Source organism: Hoplias malabaricus, chromosome 7 (assembly GCF_029633855.1).
Source record: "Hoplias malabaricus isolate fHopMal1 chromosome 7, fHopMal1.hap1, whole genome shotgun sequence".
NCBI classification, from domain to species: domain Eukaryota; kingdom Metazoa; phylum Chordata; class Actinopteri; order Characiformes; family Erythrinidae; genus Hoplias; species Hoplias malabaricus.
In genome coordinates, this window is record NC_089806.1 from 21,085,023 (window position 1) to 21,111,157 (window position 26,135).

The 26,135-nt window shown below is 39.6% G+C and overlaps 1 long non-coding RNA gene across 1 annotated transcript in view; it reads left to right on the forward strand.

Annotated features, from left to right (window-relative positions):
* The first annotated feature begins 9,089 nt into the window (after positions 1 to 9,089).
* The window catches only part of LOC136701821 (uncharacterized), a 38,968-nt gene continuing 21,922 nt past the window's right edge, over positions 9,090 to 26,135 (forward strand). Inside the window, exons 1-2 of the long non-coding RNA XR_010803869.1 lie at positions 9,090 to 9,140; positions 13,907 to 14,067. This is a non-coding gene — a long non-coding RNA (uncharacterized lncRNA). The remainder of the gene's footprint in view (positions 9,141 to 13,906; positions 14,068 to 26,135) is intronic.

A 26,135-nucleotide genomic window follows, 5' to 3' on the forward strand; every position in this document is an offset into this window, starting at 1 on the left:
TTTATATTCTAAAGTGCGACGATATGCTAGCTAACACATCCACGACTAGCTAGATAGAGCTATGGGAGTATTCAGAAATAAAGTCACACAATTTTATTTCATTAAATAAATGAAAATAAAATACATTTAAATTCGTTGCTTGCTTGACAACTTACCTTACTTCAAAAGACAAAAGCAGGCTCCACCGAAGTCATCCACCGGCCATTAAACCAGTTCTGGGCGGGAGACTGAACGTTGAGTCCTGCGCATGCTCACATCGCAGACTTTATTACTACTTGATTGTTTTAAGCTGTCTGCACTCAATAAATTAATTGTTTTTTTGTCTCTACAATTAACGGTAACTTACAAAAAACTAGTAAGAAGTGCATTATCTTCATAACCAAGTAAAGTTAACTAATTAATTTAAGTCATCACGGCTATTACATTTTACAGTGCAGGATTAAGGTTTGATTCCCTGCTCAGGAAATAACTATGATCACGTGATGTGAGATGCAGTAGCTATTAGTGTATCACACTGTATAATTTACAGAAAAAAACAGGCCAAAAACAAAGCAGAAACAAGTGAATGTTATTCTAGTACCATTAAAGCCCAGCTGAACTACAGCACTTCTTTTGGGAAAAGGCTGACATTACAACAATTGTTGCATGTGCAATAAATAAATGATTATTATTTACACCAGGAAATCTAAAAATTACCACGGCTCATGAAATTGGGTCTTCCTCAAACCTTCATGCCTTGAAGGTTTCATTAAACTACTCACTCAAAGGAAATTTATAAAAAGCAGTCTTTTAAGAACAACTCAAACTTTTCACAAAACCACATTTAATAGCATCACTCCAAAGGACCTTCTTGGACCTTTAAGTGTGTACCAAGCTTCATTTCCAGTAAATGTAATGCAGAGTCTCAGTTTGAGATAAGACTGGCTAATTTGGACACATACTGAAGACATTAGAAGCTAAAAGCATTTCTACAGCATAAAGATATATTAAAAAGCAAGAGCAGTGCAAGAAAAAATTGAGTTAGAAAAAGTTTTCACTGATTCATGCACGCATGCAGAAGCGCACACACTCACCCACCTACACATAAGCACACACTCGCACACAAACATCCCAGTTCTCCCAGCCTAATTATGAGGCCATGTAAATGCACTCCTTGGGGAGATTATATTGCTTGATTTCTGACAGGTAGAAATTAGATGCCTAATGGAATGGAAGCTTTCTATGGAGGGTGAAAAAATGAAATGCACTTTTTAATTTAGCAGCCCCTTAAATTAGATTTTAATTTGGAGAGCACCATGAAGGAGCTAATAGACTAAATCCGCTTGGTTTTAGCTCAGTTTGAATGTGTTTGTGTGGAGGATGGAGGGGAAGGGGTTAGAGTGTAATACCACCACTGTGAGCCCATTTAGGTTTGTAATTTAGGCATAATTACAATGAGTTCGCGATAGTAATCATCAGCCTCAACCATTAAACCAACTTTCAGATTACTTACAGAGCACAGAGGTCAAATGTCATCCTGTGGCCTTAGAGCATGAAGTAATTTCTTCTGGTAACCAGTGACATTTTATGCTCAACCCCTTGGTTATTTCTATTAAATGAATTACAGTTTTATTAATATGTAACTACATCAGTATAGTTTAACTGTATTTTTGTAAAGGTCAGATATGACCTGTTAAAACTGAAGCCAAAATGTGGCTGAAAATGCAGATTTATCATAGTCATAAAAAGGGGTGGTTAGTTCCTTAGGGCTATGGCGTAACACACCACCAAAAGGAAAATGGGGGACTTTTTATTTCTTTCATTCTATTACAGTAAAAACCCATAGCTCTGTATTGACCAAGCTCTGCCAGACAGTTTGTCCTCTAAGGATCACAGTCCAATCAGCATTAGTTTTTGTTCCGTACAGTCCCACCTCTTTTTTGCGCAATTTCAAAATTGCCCCATACTCCTCTCATAACCTTTCATGTTCAAACTCTAAAAAGGCCAAATACCAAATCAGCCAAAATACAATTTTTTACATATCTTTATTGTAAAATATACATTATTTCACTGTTGAACACACAAACCATTAGGGACGGTACAAGTGTCCAAGGACTGGGAGGAGCTGAGACTCATTAAGGAGCTCCCAGCATCCTTTGCTTCTCCATATTTTCTGTGATTTTCAGAGTTTCTATGTTTTTTTCTGTCTTTGAGACTTATTGATTTTGGGTTGCATTGGGGTGATCACTGCGTGTGTTTGTGTTTTTGTGCATATTATGTCGAGACGTGTGTTGGTCAGGAAAGTTCACCATCAGCCTGTGTTCTGTGTGTGGCACCCAGATACCGAACATTTCTTTAGTGCTTTCAGCAATATCTCCTTTTAAGGTCTGAATACAGGATGCAGTTTGGCTATATCTAAATATATCTGTCTCCTTTCTCTAATTTGTCACACAATTTACAAGTTAATTTTTTAGCAAAACAATGTTTCTTTGTTTTTACAGTGTATATCTGTTTTTTTAACAGAAATGTACTGTAACAAATAGTCCTTAAATGTAAAATTTATGATTGCCAAAAACGTGACCGTATATTTTCTGGCAAATTCTGGCAAACACAGCTGCCAGTGTTTTACCGTAAATTTTACGGATTTTTTCTACAGTGTGGAGCAGCCAGGGCTGTGTAGAGAGCAGCTAGTGATCTGGTCAGTGTGACTTCCATAATCTTCAATATACTCTTTATTCTGGAACTCCTGCACCGAAAGTAAAATATATGAAGAGAGAAAATTCTTTAGAATTTTGTGATAATTTATAGATTAGTGATAAAGCTAGTCTTTCTTCAAAACATCTGTGAGTGTGACTCAATGGCAATTTACTTGTTTATGACCACAATTGATTGTCACTAATTCAATGTAGAGGCAAGGTAACTTTAATAAAGAAGACCTTTATAATGAACTCCTCAAATACTGCACAGTATGTAGATAAAGAGAAAGCTTTATGAATCTAGTGATTACTGGTGGTATTTGTACATGAGGTGACCACAGAAATAAAACTCTTCAACATTAGATGACACTTTCAAGTTAAATTCTTGATTCATTTGTACAGTGAAATGTTCCAACTGTCTAGATGGCTAGCTCTTGAGTTTTGGCAGGAACTGGTTGTAAATATACAGTGGATTTCAACCTGTGGGCCACGGGCCCCCAGTCAGCCTCTGTAGTACTGCAAGGGGCCATTGGCCGATTTTTTCCAGTGTTTACAAAGTAAAAGTCCTTCTAATACACCTCATCAAACATATAATAAGAAACATTAATTCAATCATTAGCAAAAATAAAAGTCATGGGTAAAACTCCTTGATTGGTCTGGCATAGTACACACACACATGGCAGACAAAGCTAGTAATAGTATAGTGAGTAATAGTAGTAAGTGAGAATAAAAATTTCTTATTGTGTTTTACACTCTTAAAAATAAAGGTGCTACAAAGAGTTCTTTGAGTGATGCCATAGCAGAACCACTTTTGGGTCAATCAAAAACATTTTTGCTAATAACTTTAATGGGTAAAAAACCTTTAGATCGTTAAACCTTTAAACATTTCTTCACACTTACATCTCAAACAAACAAGCTTCTTAAATTGGGTTGCTATGGTTGTAGGAAAATGCTGTTTTCTGGTGTATGTTGAGAAGCTCTGTATCTTAAGGAGGAACGGTATGTTTAAGGGGAAAAAAATACGTTACATTTAATTTGTCTGTAAGTTTTTATTCACTGTTTAAATCACCACAGAAACATATTTGTAACTTGAGTTGAGTAAGCTGAGTTTTTCAGCAATTTCAGTAATGCAGTTTGCTGTCTCGTTTTGGAGACATTTCCTCTTTAAGCAATTTGAAGAAACAAAAATAAGTCAATATTTGTCACACTTTTGTTCTGTCTAGTGTGTTCCTGCTTTGTCTGTGTCCCCCTTGTTCCCTTGTTAACGCTTTGTCTCTCTGTCTTTTGATCCTCATGTGATGTTTTGCCACAACTCCTTCTTGGTCATGCGACTGATTTTCACAGGCGTCTCTTCTGATCTCCTGATGCTCCCCCTCGTTTGTGTCATGTGACTCTTCTTCTTAGGTGTATCTCCTTTCCCTGTATGTGTATATAAGCCCTGTTCCTTAGCCTTTGCCTCATTGGTCATTTTATGCATTTATCTTTCTCTCTGTTTCTATCTAGAGTCTTGTTTATGTGTATCTTGATCTGATTCCTGCTTAGTCTTGTTTAGAGTTTATTCTCTGCCTTAGTCCTCTGTTTGTTTCTAGTTTCTCCTCTGTCTTTTGTTTAGTGTTTTTTTTATTATCTCTGTTTGGTAGTAGTTTAATGTTGTTGTATCATGTCCCTTCATTCCACACCACTTATTGTGACAATATTACCCACATACGTAGCAGAAATGGAGCAATATCCTCATCCCACTTTGTACTTTTCAAAGTTCTCTTCATTGTCTAAAACCTCTACATGCCACCACCATGAGGAGAGAGAAACCCATTTAGACACTGGAGCTTTGTAAACAAATTAAAGCACTTTTTGAGCACACAAACTGACTGGAGAGCAGCAAATGGTGAGGAATTGTATAAGAAGTATTTTTTTCGCCCCCTCCAGGGTGTATTCCTGCCTTGCGCCCAATGATTCCAGGTAGGCTCTGGACCCACCACGACCCCGAACTGGATAAGCGGTTACAGATAATGATGATGAAGATGATCAGTATTTTTTTCATTAAAATTGTGAATGACATCTTTAATGGAACCAAAAGTGCTTCTATGGCTTTGCTCAAAGAGACTTTTGTAGCACCTTTATTGTTATGACTGTAGCTAAATAGTTAAGATCCTATCATATCCAGTCATAACAAAAACGAAATAAAAACAGCAGCGGATACCTAGGGCTAGGGTTCACATGCACTGGAACAGAAATTAACAACCACCCCTTGTGTGCTCAGATGATGTGTTGAATAACGATTTGAAGCCAAATCTGTTAGTTTCCCCTTGGAGACTGAATGCAGCAAGTATGCATCTAACCCTAAAAAGGTTACATTGCTTTCGATTATATTTTCACATAAGCAGTGGAATGCTTGGTTGGGGGTTAAGTGGGGTGCCAGTTGCAAAAGTTTGGGAAACTCTGAACTACACAGAGCCAAAACTTCAGTGACTTCTGCTCATCCAACATTTCTTGTGAAATGAAGGGTCTTAAAGAGTCACCCCTCCACCCCATCACTGCATTAGACTGTATTAACAGCAGAAATTTAACTATATTCAGTTACGTAAACAAAGACGTAGGGCTGAATGATTATTCATTCATTCATTCATTGTCTGTAACTACATATCCAGTTAATTGTCGCAGTGGGTCCACAGCCTACCCGGAATCATTGGGCACAAAGCAGGAACACACCTTGGAGGGGGCTCCAGTCCTTCAAAGGGCAACACAACAACACACACACAATCACAACAACACCAACGCGTGTTTTTGGACTGTGGGAGGAAACCAGAGCACCCGGAGGAAACCCATGCTGACACGGGGAGAACACCTGGATGATCAGCTCCAGCTTATCACATACTTGTTTGCTGGAACTCAAATACTCCAGAGAATACAGTTTCGCATTCCAGTGCTGCGGTGTTTTGTACTCTAGCCTGACATTGGGTGTGGTAACGTATGGCTCACATGAGGCTCCAGCAGTTTATTCCTGAGATTACACAAGCTGCTGTAGCAGTATTTACAAATCCACCTGAAGACCTATGCTAAAAGTTTACAAAGAATTAGGCTATAGGTTGAATGTTTGGAATCTTGCTTTCCAGTAGAAGAATTACATATTTTGTTTATTTTTTCCCCAAAAATACCAAGAAATTGCAACATGTTTTTCAACTGAATCAATAAAAAGGCCTTGAGGAGATATGAGAGCAGAAGGCAATTGTGTGGCCAGTATCTGTGAAAAGGGGAGAAAAGAAAGGATCTGAGAAGAGGAAGTAATAGGAGGGAAGTGGAGAGTCATAATATCAAGAACTTTGTGTCTGCGGTCAAACTCACATTATTCCACTCAGAAAATAACTACAAGACAATCACACAGACACAGTTCAATAAAGGACAAAGCAATTGCTTGCTTGTGTGATGTTTGTGTATTACTGTCTCTTGTGTAATGATGTGTGTGTTTATCTGTCCAATGTTTTACAAACAAGCAGTGTGATACTTATTCGAATGAGTAAAAAACATCCAATTACTTTGTGAGAGAATGCCATGTTCATTCACTCCAATCAGCAAACCCAAACACTCTGCCCTGTCTCAATCCATCCTGTAAAACTTTTTTTATTTTAACCAGGCAAGCCATTAAGAATATATTCTTATTTTCAGTGACAACCTGGCACGACAGATAAAATATAAAACATTTGCAATTTGTACAACAAATTTGTGAAACAAATGGAACAGAATTAAGACAAAGCATCAAGACAACATAATTTAAAGGAACAAACAAATTTTCACCAGTGATTCATCTTCATGATGTGAACACTTAAGCTCTGAATTGAACCTGTGCCAGCAACACATTGACGCAAAATCTACGCCATAGGCTACGGTATAGCCTGACATGCACATCTCCAGAAATGAACAGGTGCTATCTCAATAAATTAGAATATCATCAAAAACTCCATTTATTTCAGTAATTCAATTCAAAAAGTGAAACTCACATATTTTATAGATTCTTTACAAATAGAGTGATCTATTTAAAGTTTTTATTGATTTTATTGTTTATGATTATGGCTTACAGCCAGTGAAAACCCAGAAGTCATTATCTCTGAAAATTAGAATAATCAACACACAACACCTGCAAAGGTTTCTGAAGTCTGGTTCAGTATGCTACACAATCAGGACACTGCTGACTTGACAGATGTCCAGAAGGCAATTATTGACACCCTCCTGCTCTATCCAAGCATATTAATGGAAAGTTAAGTGGAAGAAAAATGAGTGGTAGAAAAGCATGCACAAGCAACAGGGATAACCACAGCATTGAAAGGACTGTCTAGAAAAGTCCATTCAAAAATTTGTGGGAGATTCACAAGGAGTGGACTGCTGCTGGAGTCAGTGCTTCAAGAGCCACCACACAGATGTATCCAGGACACAGGCTACAACTGTTGCATTCCTTGTGTCAGGCCACTCATGACCTAGAGACAATGCCAGAAGCATCTTACCTAGGCCAAGGAGAAAAAGACTGGACTGTTGCTCAGTGGTCTAAAGTCTTGTTTTCAGGTGAAAGTCAATTTTGCATTTAATTTAGAAATCAAAGTCCCATAGTCTGAAGGAAGAGTGGAAAGGCACCTGAGTCTAGTGTGTCTAGTCAAGTTTCCACAATCAGTGATGGTTTGGGAAACCATATCATCAGCTGGTGTTGGGCCACTGTGTCATATCAAGTCCAAAGTCAGTACAGCCATCTACCAGGAAATTTTAGAGTATTTCATGCTTCCTTCTGCTGACCCCCGCCCCCGCCCCAATTGGATAAATGAATATGAGAAAAGGGTTTCATCGCTAATGAAATGAGTCCATCATAATAACAGCAGGCTAAAATTATCTGTAGCTATTAATAACTTGGCTTGGAAATTAACTGCACAACCAACTGTACTCAGTTTTCTTACATTGATGTTTTATCACAGAGCAAGGCGGGTAGATTCATACCTACGGACACTTTTGAGTCACCAATCTACCTACCAACGTGTGTTTTTTTGGTCTGTGGGAGGAAACTCATGCGGACACTGGGAGAACACACCAAACTCCTCACAGACAGTCACCAAGAGCAGGATTGAACCCACAACCTCCAGGTCCCTGGAGCTGTGTGACTGCGACACTGCTGCACCACTACTACTGCTAATACAAATCTTTCCACAAAATGATGAGATAAGGACTTAAAATGAATACACACAATGAAAAACTAGTGAAGAATTTTAGATTAATTTTAACTAGCTGCCTGTTCAGTTTAGAGTTGTGGTGGGTCTGTAACTAGAATTACTGGACACAAGGATGGACACTCTACTGGAGCACCCAGAGGAACACACCAACTAGAACTATCTATCTAGCACTATTACACACACAGCTGTGTCTGTTGCTCAGCGTCTGTTGAGAAGGATGCCACAATATCCTTGAGTTTCATAAAGTGTGACACTACTAACTAGCCTAATTTATTTGGACTGGCTGACAAAGAAAAATTATATGAAGACAAATCCTGTTCACAATATGAAAGGAGAAGCCCCTCTGGGGTCACTGATGTATGTGTGGTGTGTGTGTGTGTGTATGTGTTTGTATATGTGTGTGTGTGATGTTTTATGATAGGAGAAGGGGGGATGCACTCTAATAGTTTTAAAAGCCCAGCAATTAAAAGTGTAGCAGCATGGTGCCTGTTTACACAGTAAAAGAGAAATTTTAATGCAGTGTCTGACTGTGTTTGAAAGTAGACTTCAGGACAATAGAGCAATGAGGAAAAGACAATAGTCTGATCTGTCAATCCAGCCAAAAAAACATAGATATAGACAGATTCACACACAGCATGACACCCCAGTCACACGCCACACTCATTCAGCCAACACTCAATGACCATTTACAGATCCACTTACCCTGTACACACACTTTGCTGTTCCACAAATCCCTGCATACTTTATCCCTTTATCACCATGTTCTTAAAATGACCCACTACCAGAAAACCACAGGAGAAGTATCACTTTGATCATAGTGTTAGTTTAAGTTCTGGTATAATGGGGTGGGTCTGACAGTGCTGCTGGATTCTAGAGGGGCCAGTCTTCATTCCCCAAGCACATTAAGGCACCCCCTGTCGGCAGTTCACCGACTATGTTTCTTTGGCCTAGTTATTTTTAAGGTAGTAAGCCCTGCGCACTGAGAACACCCACAAGATCTGCATTTTTATGGAAATTCTCTGACTCAATCAGTATGGCCATCACAATTTGGCCCTTGGCTGTGTTGCTCAGAGCCGTACACTTGCTTTCTGCATAACAGTCCACATATTCACATATGCCACTGTAACAAGACAGGTTCAGTTTATTTATGTAATATATATATTTTCATTCATTCATTCATTCATTCATTGTCTGTGTCTGCTCGTCCAGTTCAGGGTCGCCGTGGGTCCCGAGACTACCCAGAATCACTGGGTGCAAGGTGGGATTATATATTTTTTTTAATCTAAAATATATCAAAACAAATAATAAATCAATAATTTCAAACTTTTGACCAGTAATTCTAAATGATCCTGTTATAGTGCGCATTAGAATGTTATGTATGTTTTCTGAATATAGTAATATCCTCTAAACTAGTCTTGTACATTTCTTGTGTACTTCAGGATTATGTTTTGAATTTGTTTTCACCAGATAACTTTCTGGTTAACTCAGTACCTCAGCTAATACTCAGTAAATTAAAAAGAATCTGTTGTGTAGCACATATGAAAGTTCAGATCAGTTTGTCTTATGAGGCAAGCTGCAAAGTTGATGTCTAGCTGCTATTGTATTTCCCAACCACATGCACAGAGGGATTCATTATTTATAGAAATCACAACACAACTATAACACAGGTTATTTGCAGGTTATTCAGGCAGGTAACTATCTATTCTTCCATTCATCAAGATCCATTGTATGTATGTATTTATGTATGTACAAACCAGATTCCAAAAAAGTCGGGACACTAAACAAATTGTGAATAAAAACTGAATGCAATGATGTGGAGGTCCCAACATCTATTATTTTATTCAGAATAGAACACAATTCACAGATCAAAAGTTTAAACTGAGAGAATGTATCATTTTAAGGGAAAAATATGTTGTTTCAAAATTTCATGGCATCAACAAATCCTAAAAAAGTTGGTACAAAGCCATGTTTTACCACTGTGTGGCATCCCCCCTTCTTCTTACAACACTCAACAGATGTCTGGGGACAGAGGAGACCAGTTTCTCAAGTTTAGAAATAGGAATGCTCTTCCATTCATGTCTAATACAGGCCTCTAACTGTTCAATCGTCTTGGGCCTTCTTTGTCGCACCTTCCTCTTTATGATGCGCCAAATGTTCTCTGTAGGTGAAAGATCTGGACTGCAGGCTGCCATTTCAGTACCCGGATCCTTCTCCTACGTAGCCATGATGTTGTGATTGCTGCAGAATGTGGTCTGGCATCATCTTGTTGAAAAATGCAGGGTCTTCCCTGAAAGAGATGACGTCTAGATGGGAGCATATGTTGTTCTAGAACCTGAACATAGTTCTCTGCATTAATGGTGCCTTTCCAGACATGCAAGCTGCTCATGCCACAAGCACTCATGCAACCCCATACCATCAGTGATGCAGGCTTCTGAACGGAGCGTTGATAACAACTTGGGTTATCCTTGTCCTCTCTGGTCCGGATGACATGGTGTCCCAGTGTTCCATAAAGAACTTCAAATCGTGACTCATCTGACCACAGAACAGTCTTCCATTTTGCCACACTTCATTTTAAAAGACCCCTGTCCCAGTGCAAACGTCTGAGCTTGTGGAGCTTGCTTAGAAATGGCTTCCTCTTTACACTGTAGAGTTTCAGCTGGCAACGGCGGATGGCACGGTGGATTGTGTTCACTGACAATGCTTTCTGGAAGTATTCCTGAGCCCATTCTGTTATCTCCTTGACAGTGGCATTCCTGTTTGAGGTGCAGTGACGTTTAAGGGCCCGGAGATCACGAGCATCCAGTAGAGTTTTACGGCCTTGAACCTTACACACAGCAATTGTTCCAGATTCTCTGAATCTTTTGATGATGTTATGCACGGTTGATGATGATAACTTAAAAGTCTTTGCTATTTTACGCTGGGTAACACCATTCTGGTATTGCACTATCTTTCTGCACAACAATGGTGGAATTGATGATCCTCTTATCATCTTGGCTTCAGAGAGACACTGACACTCTGAGAAGCTCTTTTTATACCCAATCATGTTGTCAATTGACCTAATTAGTGTTAATTGGTCTTCCAGCTGTTCGTTATATGCTCAATTTTCTTTTTCCAGCCACTTATTGCTACTTGTCCCAACTTTTTGGGGATTTGTTGACACTGTGAAATTTTAAATCAACATATTTTTCCTTTAAAATGTTACATTTACTCAGATTAAACTTTTGATCTGTCATCTATGTTCTATTATGAATAAAATATTGACATTTGCCATCTCCACATCATTGCATTCAGTTTTTATTCACAATTTGTTTAGTGTCCCAGCTTTTTTGGAATCCGGTTTGTATATGCACATGTGTATTTCAAACACACCTATATCTTTTTCTTAGCCTTATACAATCACTGCACACCATGTCCATGTTACTACATTGCTAAGAATCCACCACCCAAAACCTGCTCTGTGGGGGTTCTGACCATTGAAGATTCATGATTGTACCTTTAATTGCAGTTAATCAACATCAGTGTTGAGAACAGTTATCTGTGATGAGCATGCACTATATACAATAATGAACCAGAGAGGAAGACAGTTGTCAGTCGTTAGTGTGGATGAGCTGCCTATGTCAAATCAGCAATCTTCATTTGTTCTGCAAACTTCATAAATGTATTCATTTAATTTAATGAGCATATAGTCATTTATCATTCAATTATATAAAGTTGCAAAGTTAAACTTCATAAACATCAATGTACACTAGCGTTCAAAAGTTGGAAATCATGGCTCATTAATAATTGCTTTTCAGTCATAACTTTGTAGATTGAAATGTTATAAACTAGACAACAAAACATAATGCAGAGGTTTATTCACAGTTTACAAGGGTTTTGGGAGGCAATATGTTTTCAGCCAAATTAATTCATGCAGTAAAGCAAACAAGAATGAGCAAGAGAGAAACAGGGAATGTGACTAAGCAAATTTAGACAGGAGAAAATAGAATAGAGAGAAGAAGAAAAAACAAAAGAGCAGGGAAAGAAAGAATGAGAGTGTAAGGGGGGTGGGGGGACAGTACAAGAGACAGAGCAACAAGGTCTTAGAGCTCAGAGCCAGAAAGAGTGGGTGAGAACAAAGCTTGGATTTCTTTGTAGTTCCACAGCTCTGACATCCCTCAGGAAGAACTATGAGCTTTGCTTAGTAGAATATTGCTTCAGTAGAGGCCCGCTGCCACTGGCCAGTCAAAAGTGACCACAGACAAAAACCCACTTCTATGCAGCTGTCTTGCAAACAATACCAAACAGAGCAGGGCTTTAGCAGCCTCAGAATACCAGAGTCAGTGAGTCTTAACGTAAAAGAACTTGATAAATCATCCATTCATTATCTGTAACCGCTTATCCAGTTCAGACGGGAATACACTCTGGAGGGGGCGCCAGTCTTTCACAGGGCAACACACACACACACGCACTTTTGAGTCACCAATCCACCTACAAACGTGTGTTTTTGGACAGTGGGAGGAAACTGGAGCACCCGGAGGAAACCCACGCGGACAACACACCAACTCTGAAGCAGGACTCGAACCCACAACCTCCAGGCCCCTGGAGCTGTGGGACTATGACACTACCTGCTGCGCCACCATGCCACCCCTGCATTACTCAGGTGTCATTAATTTTCTCCAAAGATTCTCCTTATACTGAAAATTAGGCTTTGCCCAGGCTGCTGACAAATGGGATCTGTTTCTCAAATCTGATCTTTTTCACAACTGCCCACACTTTCGCAAGGGATCAGAATGGACATGTGTGTCTAGACATCAAACGACCAGAGCAACTTATGCTAATGATAGGCATCAGTACATAACTAAGCTGGTAATTTGGGAGGGGAAAGGTTGAGGCACATCATCCCACACTAGAATCAAGTCCAGACCATCAAATAAATCTGGATACAACCTAGATGTAACAAAATCAGATTTAACTGACTTATGTTCTCCTCCAAGTGTGTAGACCTATGCAGTAACATTATGCTAGCAGATGTTTGAAAAGTGCTAATCGGCTTCATGTGTCTTTGAGAAAGCATGTCCTCACCCACCCAGCCTGTGTGACTGGGGCAACCTTAGCTAATGGGTGGAACTGGTAATGAGTAAACTGAGTAAAATAATAAAATAAAAAGCTCCTTTAACAATAGACTTTCTCCCACTGAACATCCTTAATGCTTCCATTACAGTAAAGTACATATTAAACAGCAGCATGCAGCTCAGCTAATGAAAACGGAAAGTGAATCTGTGTGAAATGGATTATCATCTCCTCATAAATATGAGAAGTGTGTCCTTTTACAACAGTGCAGGAAAATATTAATATCCTGATTACAAGACAGCACTAGTTACATTCTAATGCTGCTATTTTTAAATCCTGACATATTCTAGATTTTCTATTTTTTTTTTAACTATTTTTAATATTCTGAAACCTGACTTATGACAAAAATATTTCACATATACACCATTCCTAAAGTATTTATATTCATTTTTCTAGATTAATGGTATTTATTTAAAAAAATATTTGGCATCTAATGCTGTTATTCCTTTCAAATATTTCATTTTAACTCTTTTTCTAAGTCTTTTTAGGCATTTAATTATATTGAAATTGCTATAAAGCGTGGCATGGTGGTGCAGCAGGTGGTGTCACAGTCACACAGCTCCAGGGACCTGGAGGTTCTGGTTTCAAGCGCCGCTCCTGGTGACTGTCTGGGAGAGTTTGGTGTGTTCTCCCAGTGTCCGCGTGGGTTTCCTCCAGGTGCTCCGGTGTCCTCCCACGGTCCAAAAACACATGTTGGTAGGTGGATTGGCGACTCAAATGTGTCCGTGTGTGAGTGAATGTGTGAGTGTGCGTGTCGCTCTGTGAAGGACTGGCACCCCCTCCAGGGTGTATTCCCGCCTTACGCCCAGTGATTCCGGATAGGCTTCTGGACCCACCATGACCCTGAATCGGATCATTTCAGACAATGAATGAATAAATTGCTATAAAAATGAAGTTTGTTTTCTTTATTCACAGATTGTTCATGCAAGCAGCCTTTAAGCCCGCCACCATTCACCACACTCCTTCATGATTCTGTGGCCTAAATTCTGCTGGTTTTCAAAATGATGGGCATAGTATTTGAAGGTTCAGTAACTGCAGACTGGACATTTATGGATACATGTAATGGATACAGATGGGTAAGTTACAGATAAGTTCATTCATTCCTCCATTTTCAGTAACCACTATCCTATTCAAGGTCATTGTGGGTCCAGAGCTTAACTGGAATCATTGGGAGCAAGGCAGGAACACACCCTGGACAGTGTGCCAGTTCATCACAGGCATTCACTTAAAGGCATTCTAGCCAAGTTTGAATGAACAGTTTAGTGAGTGGACACCCACTTGAAAGAAAGATCAAGGTATTGAAACACTGATGTGAGTATGTTATAGCAAAGAGTGAGGTGAGATACTGATTTAGGGTGACCACTCCAGTTCCATTGGATAAAGCTCCAACACTCCAAAGAGAAATTTTTGTGAGGTGCCCCTGTGTCCCACAGATCCTCTGATCCCTATCCCAGTGTTGAGCTTTATACCTAACTTGCTGACAATTGGCATTAGGCATGAGGAACTGAGGCTCCTCATCTGCAGCTGTCCTCATTTCACTGGCAACGTAAACTGTGTACACATCATAATAGCTGTGTCAGCAATTGCTGTGTATTAAAGTATCAGATATTACTCAATAGATGCAGTGTTGACAGATAATTGTCCTCAATATATGACAAAACACAGACTAATCATCTGAGATCTGTCTGGGTGTGACTTAATATTCTAATGAGCAGGCTTGATTGATATCTGTCCAACACTGGACACAAAGGCACACATACAAAGATAGGGAGTGTATATAAAACAGACAAGCCCAAAAAAAAAAGAAGCTTAGTTATGCTTGCTTTGTTCAGAGAGTGAAGCTTATGCAGCTTTAACCAAGATTAGGGAGCCCCCTCCCTCAAGCCCCACAAATTTACATTGAAAGGCGAGAAATTCTTGCAATCTGTCATTGGACAGTGAAAAGTTATTCATAAAAGCTACTTACGTTGTAAGTATACAAATTGATGGCAAGGTTTGAGGCACCTCTGATTCAGGGTTGTGGTGGGTCTGGAGCCTACTTGGAATCACTGGGTGCAAGGCAGGAGGACCACAGCACCTGGAGGAAACCCACACAGACACAGGGAGAACACACCAAACTCTTCACAGACACTGACCCAAGGCAGGGATTAAACCCAGAACCCTAGAGGTGTGTGACAGTGACTACCTGTTATCCACCATGCTGCCTCACATTGTGTTTAATTCAAAATAAGCAATCACTGCTTGTTAAAGCATGCAGATTTCTGTTATATATTCACTCAGAAAATCAACAAATCAATATAAGTTATAAATGTTTCAAACGGTGCATGAACTGACTGCACTGTGCCCACAAGACAGATTAAACTGATTAGAAAGAAGCCATGTGATTGGCTTCATCTGGGGCTTAAATTCAGCAGTGTTGTTCCTCAGTGAAAAGTGTTGTAACGTGGTAAAAGGTAGTCAGAAGTGAAGTTTTTTACATTTTTAGATTTATTTTTATAAAGGCACTAGAATGCATGTGCACTCTGTTGCTTGAGAGTGAAAGAGTGTGTGTGTGTGTGTGTGTGGGGGGGGGGGGGGTCAGGATAAAAGGACTGAACACTAATTCACAGAAATAGCAGCAGTGAGCCTGCAGTTAATTAAACTGATAAAAGTGTCTGCTTCATTACTGAAAAACACCATGTCGTGCTCCTGGTGCTATTGATCAGCCCTGCCACCAGCCCCACACAAATATGTAACCACACCTTAAACACTCTCAAACCTGCTCCCACACTTCCTGCATTGTCCCTCCAAAACATCCCGCATCTCACATGGCCTTTGCCTCTCACTCTCTCCTCCGTGGGCACCCTCTCTTTCTTAGCCACAAACTTTTGACAGCACATTCATCACCTCCTCTATTTTTAGAGCTTTAATTAGCTCTGCACTTAAATCTGCTGTCACTGGGCCTTGGCTGTGCACGGTGCTCATGTCAAGAGGCGCTCATGCGTAAGAGCAGATCCGAGTGGGGTGGGTGGGCAAGTATGTGGGCCTGTATGTATGTGTGTGCATGAGAGAGAGAGAGAGAGAGAGAGAGAGAGAGAGAGAGAGGGTAACTTTCAGCAGGATTGGGGGCAAGGGTGAAACCTACTTAACTTTTCTATCCCCAACATTCTTTCCTGCCTCACACAATGGGACACAGGGGCACCTCACAAAATTTCTCAGTAAATTGGAAATTCAAACCTTCTTTGATACTTTTCCTGGAAAGTCAGTTATCATTAGGCAAATGTGCCAAAATGTGCAATTTGCCCTCTTTACCCAGGAAAGCCTGGTTAACCTGGACATCATAGCAATAAGCAGAGACTAACTGCCATAAACATGTCATTATCATCAAACTCTGACAAAGCATCAGTGAGAAATCTACCACATTACCCAAAATTATGGACATGATACATATTATAGAAACAAACACTCTTAAATCAGTGTAACCGCCCCCGGCAAATTAGCCAGTTATGCAATTTAATAAAAGTGACACAATTGCTCTCAAAACCAGGCTTCATAAGTCAGGACAGGGTTAGAGAACACAAAGTCAGAGTGAGTGGAACTTATACAGATGGAGAGAGAGAGAGAGAGAGAGAGAGAGAGAGAGAGAGAGAGAGAAAGTGAACATGAGCAAGAGAGAAAAGCTCCCTTCACACTTTACCTGGAGTGCTGCATCCCAAACGTAACCCAGATTTTATCTTATAGCCCTAGTACATATCTGGCTAAAGTCCAAGTGTGTGCATGTTTGAATATAACAACTAAAGTTCTGGAGAGTCCTGCCATATCTCATGCACAGATGTGGCCCCATGCCTAAAGAATATATCTAACATGGAACATTTCCAGCAATAAACTACATGTGTGAATGGACCTGTGAATGGACTATTCCAGAGATCATATGAAAAGAGGTAATGGGAAACATGCTTTAATTAGGGAGTTATCAGGAGTTTAGTGACTTGCTCAAGGCCAATTCAGCCATGGGTATTAAAGGAGCAATCTGTAAAATATTTACTGTACTTAGTTATACAGTGTCCAGGGTGTATGATCATAGATTAAAAAAAACAGGCAAATGTAAAACACAGCTGCCTCTAATAGCATTACTGAAGCAGTATATTCTCTTTGAGAAGTGCCCAGTCCAGAGCAGAGCTCCTGTGAGCCGCCCTCCGAGGTCCTGCCTGTCATCCCGCCCTCTGTCCAATCATTTACAGTCCAAACCAACAGTGTGGCCAGGTCTACAAACAGTGTCTTGCAGCCATGAAATGACCAAGTAAATACAGTTAATGTTATATTTTACCGGACTCAAAAAGCCCCACTGCCCTTCTAAAAATCTCCATGACCAGAGACGGAGTAAAATGAGAGGGAATATTGGCCCTGTGTTTGAAAAGTGGAGACAGACAAGCAGCAACACTACAGAACAGAGCCAGAGCTGGTTAATTTCCTCCTAAGCAGGTAACAGCGAATAATTTCTGAAAAAATATAGAAGTACATAGATTAAACATACATATTACATATATAGTTTATAGATTCAAAGTAGTAAACGCCATAGGTTGTGTCTTATATAAAATGAAGCATGGCGACGTTTGAAAGGTTTGAAAACAGGACTGTGTTTAGTGCTTTATACGAAGAAGGTGAGTAACAACATGATTGAAAAGTGTAAATACCATTTTTGTTTGTTTTAAAGAATTTGAAGCAGATTCATGCGTTTCTCTGTGGTGTGTGTGTGTTTTAAACAAATTAAGGAGTAAAAATTGTGTTTGAAAAGCTTCGCGTATGCACTTATTTAAGGTGGAATGAAGAAATCAAGCTTGGTAGTACACAGCAAATATAAGCGTTTCTCTAGTAGGTAGATGTTTTAGTGACATGATGTACAATTGGGCGTGTGTTTTAAATGGAGAAAATGGGAATAAGATGTGATTCAAAACGTGTTTTTTTTTAATACGAAAATTATGAATAAAAAGCAAGGATCTTGTAAAATGACATTTATTCATTCATTCATTATCTGTAACCGCTTATCCAGTTCAGGGTTGCGGTGGGTCCAGAGCCTACCTGGAATCACTGGGCACAAGGCGGGAATACACCCTGGAGGGGGCACCAGTCCTTCACAGGGCATCACACACTCACACAATCACTCACATACTCACACCTACATACACACACTTTTTTTTTTAAATCGCCAATCCACCTACCAATGTGTGTTTTTGGACTGTGGGAGGAAACCGACACTCCTGGAGGAAACCCACGAGGACACGGGGAGAACACACCGTGCTGCCTTAAATGACATTTATGGTTGAATGGAAAATAACATCGGCCTTGTGTAATCTAACATTTTAAGGTGGTTTAGACAGTACCTTCTTGTAAATGCAGGGGAAACCGTGGTGGCTTTTCCCATTTACGCCTTTCACTGAAGTAGGCAAAAGTTTAGTGAAATCACATATAATTGGTTAAAGTGGAATAACAGAGGTGGAACAGAGAATTCAGTAAGCTGGCAAATAATGCTAATGAATGCTCGTGAACTGACAATTAAGGTGGAGTGAAATGTTTGACTATGAAAAATGTGAATAAGAAGCAAATATCAGCCTCCTAAATGACATTTATGGTGAAAGGGAAAATCCATATGTAACACCAGCTTTGTCTAGTTGAAATATTTAAAATGGGTTTAATCAGTAAAGACTTGTAAATGCAGGGAAATGCTGACTGCTCATTCGCTCTTTTGTCTTTTTCTTGTGTAAGTAAATGTTTTAGTGAAACAATGAACACTTTTCTTTGTAAATATGTTTATTATGGTACATTCCTCTTAGTTATTGTGGTCCAGGTTCTTAAACTCATCTCTTGCTTGTTTGTTCAGTTTTCCTCAAACTGGCAACCTGTTCGAGCTTCACGTCTGGGGAGGAGGCAGACAGCTCTGTCCACTGTTTTGAAACTGTATTATAGTTTTGATTTTAAACACTTGGTGTCAGTGTTACAGATTGCTTCTTTAAGGGAGGAGAAAACTGTTAATTCACTGCTTTCAGCCGTATTGTTCATGGTCCAAGCTGTTTCCCATCAAATCTGGTGGAAATGTGGACCAGATCATCGCTAAAGAACACAAGTTCCAAAAGTCCTGAATTAAACCAGTTCAAGATCAAGGTTTTTTTTTGTTTTTGTTTTGTTTTTACAATTTTACCTCATGGAAGGTTGATAAATGATATTTCAGTAATATTCATTCATTCATTATCAATAACCGCTTATCCAATTCAGGGTCGCAGGGGTCCAGAGCCTACCTGGAAGCATTGGGCGCAAGGCGGGAATACACCCTGGAGGGGGCGCCAGTCCTTCACAGGGCAACACAGACACACACATTCACACCTACGGACACTTTTGAGTCACCAATCCACCTACCAGCGTGTGTTTTTGGACTGTGGGAGGAAACCGGAGCACCCGGAGGAAACCCACACAGACACGGGGAGAACACACCAACTCCTCACAGACAGTCACCCGGAGTGGGAATCGAACCCACAACCTCCAGGTCCCTGGAGCTGTGTGACTGCGACACTACCTGCTGAAAAATATAACATGAGATATCTGCACTTGGGTACTAATTACTTCATCATTTAATCACTGTAGTAATGTAGTAACAGTGTGAAAACTATATCTCACTGTTCATAGTTAAAGGATCAGGTGAACTAAACTTCTGGATGATAGAAAGACAGATGGACAGTGATGTGAATGAGAAGGGCAGCTAGAATTCACCATCTGAATGGCTACATTCGGCTATATGTGAAGTTTCAGTTTTGTACTTTATACAGTTAATCCTTTAAGCCATCTGGCTGTCTGAGAAACATTGATTTATGACAGAGATACATGTAGTGAACAACTTTAGTGCCTATGCTAGACCCCTGAGTTTCTCTCCTTTTAATTATTACTCTCCCTCTCATCCCTCACTCAAGCCCATAAACTCTGACATGTCTCCTCATGTCTGACTATGCAAAAGCAAGCTGACTGGTGGACGGTGAGGATGGTTTGTTTGTGTGCACAAGGCGAGAACAGAACTGGAGCGTCCCGCTGTGCCTGCGAGCTGGAGAGGAACAGCAGAAGAAAAGAAAAAGGAAAGGAATGAAAAGCTGAGTGGAGCTTGTTTACGCAGCTGGCATATGCCTCCTTTACAAGACCAGAGCAAGACTGGAAATTCAGACACTGCTGCGCAGTTCCACTGACACATTCACAGCTACAGAGCCACTCGACTGGAGCTTTGCAGATGCAATTTAATTAACTTAAGTTTGGACAGCAACTTGTTTTTCTTAGCTTTTAGTTCATTACGGGATTAATCTGTCACCCACCCACACAGACAATATGAGCAAACCTGTAATCACAACCTACATTGTGTAAGATCAGCTAGAACAACCATTTATAAGCTTCATGCAATATGCATTGATCAGCCACAAAATTATACCACTTCCTTGTTTCTATATTCCTGTCCATTTTATCTGCTTCACTTACCATACGGGTGCACTTTGTAGTTCTACAATTAAACTGTACTCCATCTGTTGCTATGCATTCTTGGTTACCTTCCTTTCACCTTGTTCTTCATGGCCAGTATCATTTGTGTGGTGGATCATTCTTAGCACTGCAGTAACACTGATAGTGTAGTGGGGCGTTAGTGTATCTGACACAGTAGTGCTGCTGAAGTTTTTAAACCCCTCGGTGTCACTCCTGGACTGAGAAAAATCCACCAACCAAGGAAACCCAGCCAATGACATCCTGTGACCAGACTATAGACAAATGGACAGCTAAAACACTGCAGAAACAGAAGGGCTGTTGTCTGACTTTATAGCTACAAGGTGGACCAACAAAGTAGGTATGTTTATTGAGGGGCAGTTAGTGGATACAGTGTTTGAGACTCCAGCAGCACTACTGTGACTGATCCACTCATACCAGCAAAACACTCCAATCACATTTGTGTCAATGCAGCGCTGAAGAACAGGGTAAAAAAGGGGCTATCAAAGCATACAGAGTAATAGATTCGCTACTGTGCTCATTGACATTTAGCCTGGTGACATGAGCTTGAAGGACAGGGTAAAAGGGGACTAACAAAGTATGCAGAGCAACAGATTGACTTCAGTGTAATTGTAGAATTATGAGGTTCACACATACTGACAGATGGAAAAATAAGTGTAGAAACAAGGAGGTGGCTTTAATGATTTGGCTGATGAGTGTATGTCCAAAAATATTAAATCACCAGTTGAAGCAGATGAATTCACTGCTACCCACCTTGTATATTCTACCAACTGAATGGGACACTGTCGAGCCTAAATTCACTGTGAACAATGGAAAAAGTTTTCGACATGAATATAAAGCCCTCTATGGAGTGATGAGGCTCTGTTCAACTAACCACTGGGATGAGCTGGAGTGACATGTGTGATCAAGAAACATCAATCAACATCAGCACTTGACCCTCTGTGACTTAATTAAATGACAGCAATGCTCCCCCATTTAAGGAATATCGTCCATGATTCCATGGCCTGAAAATCATAAATTTAAGCAGTTAAAAAAAATAATAAAATTAAAAAATTGTGCATTTATAAAAAGAAAAGCCATTAATGAAACCACCTTAAAGGAGCCGTTTCAATGCAGTGGAGTGTAGAAAGATCCCACAGTCCTGTATCTGTATCTACCATGAATAGTAAAACAGTGATGAAGCCTGGATTTTGGCAGCAACAAATAGGTCAATTGCATACAAAAGAGCTGTATTAATTGCCGGGGCTGAAAGTGTTTGATCAGCCAGTGAATCATTTTCTCCATATCACCTGACTATCACCCTCCTCTAGAATAAAAGAGTCCACCAATCAGCTTTTATCATGGAATGATGAAGTTTTTAAAAATTATTATTAATGTATGCACTCATTTTCCTAAATGAGATTCTCAGACTTGCACTAAACACACAATTGGGCCCCACACACACACACAAACACACAATGGATGGGACTGAACGCATGACTCACTGCCGCGGTGTAATTAATCTCTGCATTGTGCCTAATTGGTTGGCGTGCTCGTTAAGCATGAATGGAGGGCGAACCATTATCAGATCGCATTGGGATTGGAGTGTAAATAAGTCCTCTCAGATCCACTCTAATTGTTCTAGAAATTACTTGATTGTTTTTTCCTTATGTCCTTTACCGCTGAATCTCCCCCTAAATGCCATGTTTGAAATACCAACCATATCATACTTGCTTAACACGAAGAGAAATCAAATCCACTTCTGTCTCAATTGATTCAATGCACTTCTGTAAATTAAGGCCACCACTTTCAAAAAAGTTAAGAGAACTGAGAACTGACAGAGATTATTTTAACCACTGAGCTATGTATCAGCATCTTTAAAAAAAAGTACAAAAATTAAATGTTAACACTTTTTATATCCAATGGGACCATATGCAGTGCTGCAGTTCAGTCACTCACTATCATAGTTCATGACCTACAGACTAGATTCTGAGCAGATTTTGAATGGCAAGTTGTAAGGTGACTCAAGTTAGAATACGGAGTATGGAATTTTAGTTTGTTTAGTTTGTTTGTTATCCCTTTTTTAAATTAAACTAATTAAAACATATTTGTGTTTCTCTCAAAGTGTCACATGTTTTTAATAAATAATCCAACTACCTATAGGTTACTCAATCTCATAACACATAAAAGGAAACCCATAAAATAATTTGTTGCTGTCAGAAATAAATTCACTACATGTCCAAAAGTATGTAAACACCACAGCTGCACAATATATATTATTTCAGCCTCCCCACTGAAATGTGCAGGGCTCAATGTTATGTAAGGCAAATCAAACAAATCATACTACTACTCTTTGCTTCTTGATAGTAAATTAAATCTTGCATCATTCTCATTTTTCAAAATATTAAAGAAAAGTCTGTCTGATATTTTCTTAGAATTAATCCTTCTTTGATATACTGCGGATATGTGTTAAAAGCCTTAAAATAAGTTAATTTTTTGTTGCAGAAGCATAATCTCACTCTGGAAAAATTTAGAAAAAAGCAACCTTCAACTCAGGCAAAAAAATAAAAAATAAAGAAAAAAATCCTGACTAAGAAATTATTATTTCCCATAAAATGACCTGTTCCACAATTACTGGCACCCTTAACAATTTCTTGGAAATAAATGTATTTGAACCATTTATGTTGTTTCTATTGTAGTGTATAAAGTGGATCAAAGTATCTAAGAACCTGTAATTAGTAATTCAGCACATCCTGTTTCCCTGAGGACATTCATAAATCAGGGAATGGTTACAAGAAAATAGCCACTCACCTGCAGATGCCCTTATTTACATTCAGAGCAATCATCAAAAAGTTCAAAACAACTTTTGTGACGAACAAGCCTGGAAGAGGACGCAAGTGTATCTTGCTACCACACACAGTGAGAAAGATGGTAAGAGAAGTCCTCTAAAGCTCACTGTAAGAGAATTTAATCAAATGGTAGCATCTTGGGGTTACGAGGTCTCCCAAACAACCATCAGGTGGTATCTACATGCCAACATGCTGTTTGGGAGGCATGCACGGAGAAAGTCTTTTCTGAGTTATACTCATAAGCGTAAACGGGTGGAGTTTGCAGAGAGGTACTGGATTTTAATTGGGACCGTGTGCTTTGGTCATAAGTGGGTCTGGCATAACACCAAGGATGAGTACGCAGAAAATCTCCTTATGCCCACTGTTAAGTATGGGGGAGGATTGGTGATGCTGTGGGTCTGTTTCTCCTCCAAAGGATCTGGGAACCTTGTAAGGATACATGGGATCATGAACTCTTTGAAATATCAGGACATTTTGAATCAGAATCTGGTGACCTCTGCCCGAAAGCTGAAGATGGGTCGTCACTGGGACTTTCAGCAAGATAATGACCATAAACATGTAGCCAAATCTACTCAAAAATGGTTCACAAGGCACAAAATCAAGCTCCTCTCATGGCCATCTCAGTCCCCAGACCTCAACCCAAAAGAAAACCTGTGGGGCGAGCTGAAGAGGAGAGTGCATAGGAGAAGACCCAGGACTGTGGAAGATTTAGAGAGGTTGTGCAAAGAGGAACTCAACGCATAGCAAATGCCCAATCATGATAATTCTTGATTAGTTGTCATTAGCTTGGGTTGATTCCCACATGGCTTCCCACTCACACCAGTGGACACTTTCACACAGCCAATACACATACCATGTCTTACACCCAGAGAGAACAAACTCCTCACAGGCAGTTACCTAAAGCAGTGATTGAATCCACAACCCCAGGACCCTGGAGCTGTGTAATAGTGACTTTACCTGTTACATCACTGTGCCACCCTCATTTCATTTCCCAGTCATTCTATAATGCTTCAACATTTCCAAGTAAAGCTATTCAGGGGCAGAAATCTTATATATTTTTCATATTGCAATATATACTGCTATGGCACCCTCAGTTTGTTCCAGCATTGTTCAGCAGTAAACAACAATTATATTGAGTGAATTCAGCTGGTGAACCCATTGTGACAGACATTCAGCTGTGTACACAGTCTGTATAATCCCCATAGAATGTTTAATTACCTCTGTTCAAAAGAATTGTAGCTGCTCTAAACAGTGTTTTATTGGTTCAAAACCTTTGTCCCACATCTTCCACACTGCCAGTGCTACAGCAATACCAACAATTTCTTTTCTAATCACCTTCAACTAGTAAGAAACGTCTACTTGAAACCATGAACCTACAACTATGCACCTACACATTCTTTACAGTATTATAGATCCTCTGTAACATAATGCTGATTGACATAGTTGCAAAATTGTACAGTATTATGTTTCATCCATTTTGTCCAAGCCTGGTTTATTTAAAAAATCTCTTTGGTTCCAAGTGAAATTTGTGTTCTATGTCCATTCATAAATATAAGTTTTAACTTTAACTTTAAATTAACTTAACTAATAACTTTTGGCACTGTGGCGCAGCAGGTAGTGTCGCAGTCACACAGCTCCAGGGACCTGGAGGTTGTGGGTTAAATTCCTGCTCCGGGTGACTGTCTGTGAGGAGTTGGTGTGTTCTCCCCGTGTCCACGTGGGTTTCCTCCAGGTGCTCTGATTTCCTCCCACAGTCCAAAAACACATGTTGGTAGGTGGATTGGCAACTCAAAAGTGTCCGTAGGTGTGTGTGAATGTGTGTCTGTGTTGCCCTGTGAAGGACTGGTGCCCCCTCCAGGGTGTATTCCAATGTGACTATATATACAGGGTCAAAATTGTATGTATTTAATATGCTACATGACCACCTTAACCATTGGAAAACTTGCCCTTGAACTAATATGGCGGATTTCAAAATGGCAAAATGTTCCAGACATAACCTAAAAGACATAATCCTCTCACCCATTACTTGCTGGGATATTCCGATAAAAGTGTGTCTTGCGACTCAGGCTCAACTTACTACAGAATATCCCCCAGTGAAAGTCAAAGAAAGTGGCTGAAACAAAGTAAAAACTCAGGAGTTGTCTCTCAGAATATTTCTCAGTGTTTACATAGTCAGGACTTTAGCACTCAGGTTTAGCTGATAATACAGACACTGCTCATTATAAAGTGTGAAAACATCAACATTATTTTAAACTCTGTCTTGATTAAATGCCTCAATGGCTGATAACATTTGAGGAAACACCTTTTGTTTTTATTACAGGTAGGCTTTAATAAAAAGGTTTACACCAGAATTACCTGACTTTCCTAAACCTCGTCAGGCTGAATTTAATCAAACCTGCAAAGAAACGTTACCAATGAAGTTCAAATTCTTCCCAGAAGAGTAGAGTAGAATAGAGCTATTAAGGCAACAAAGGTGAAATACTTAATACCATTGATTTCAGAGGAATATTTAATAAGCAGGTGACCACATGTTTGACTGTACACCTTACCAGAGGAAAAACTTGACTCAGTGAAGTGCTCAGTAATGAACATGGAAGGAATAAATGACAATGACTTGGTGAGTGTAATGTGACAATTATAGAGATTGCAGATATGGCTAAATAGTCCATGAGTTAGCTGACGTCCAGTCTAACTGTGTAGAGTCAGTAGAAACTAGAGTATTCTATTTTGGAATGACTGCTTAAACAAATCCTATTTTGAGTCATCTGACCATAACTGCCATGAAGTTGGAATGAGTGGCAGGTCATATT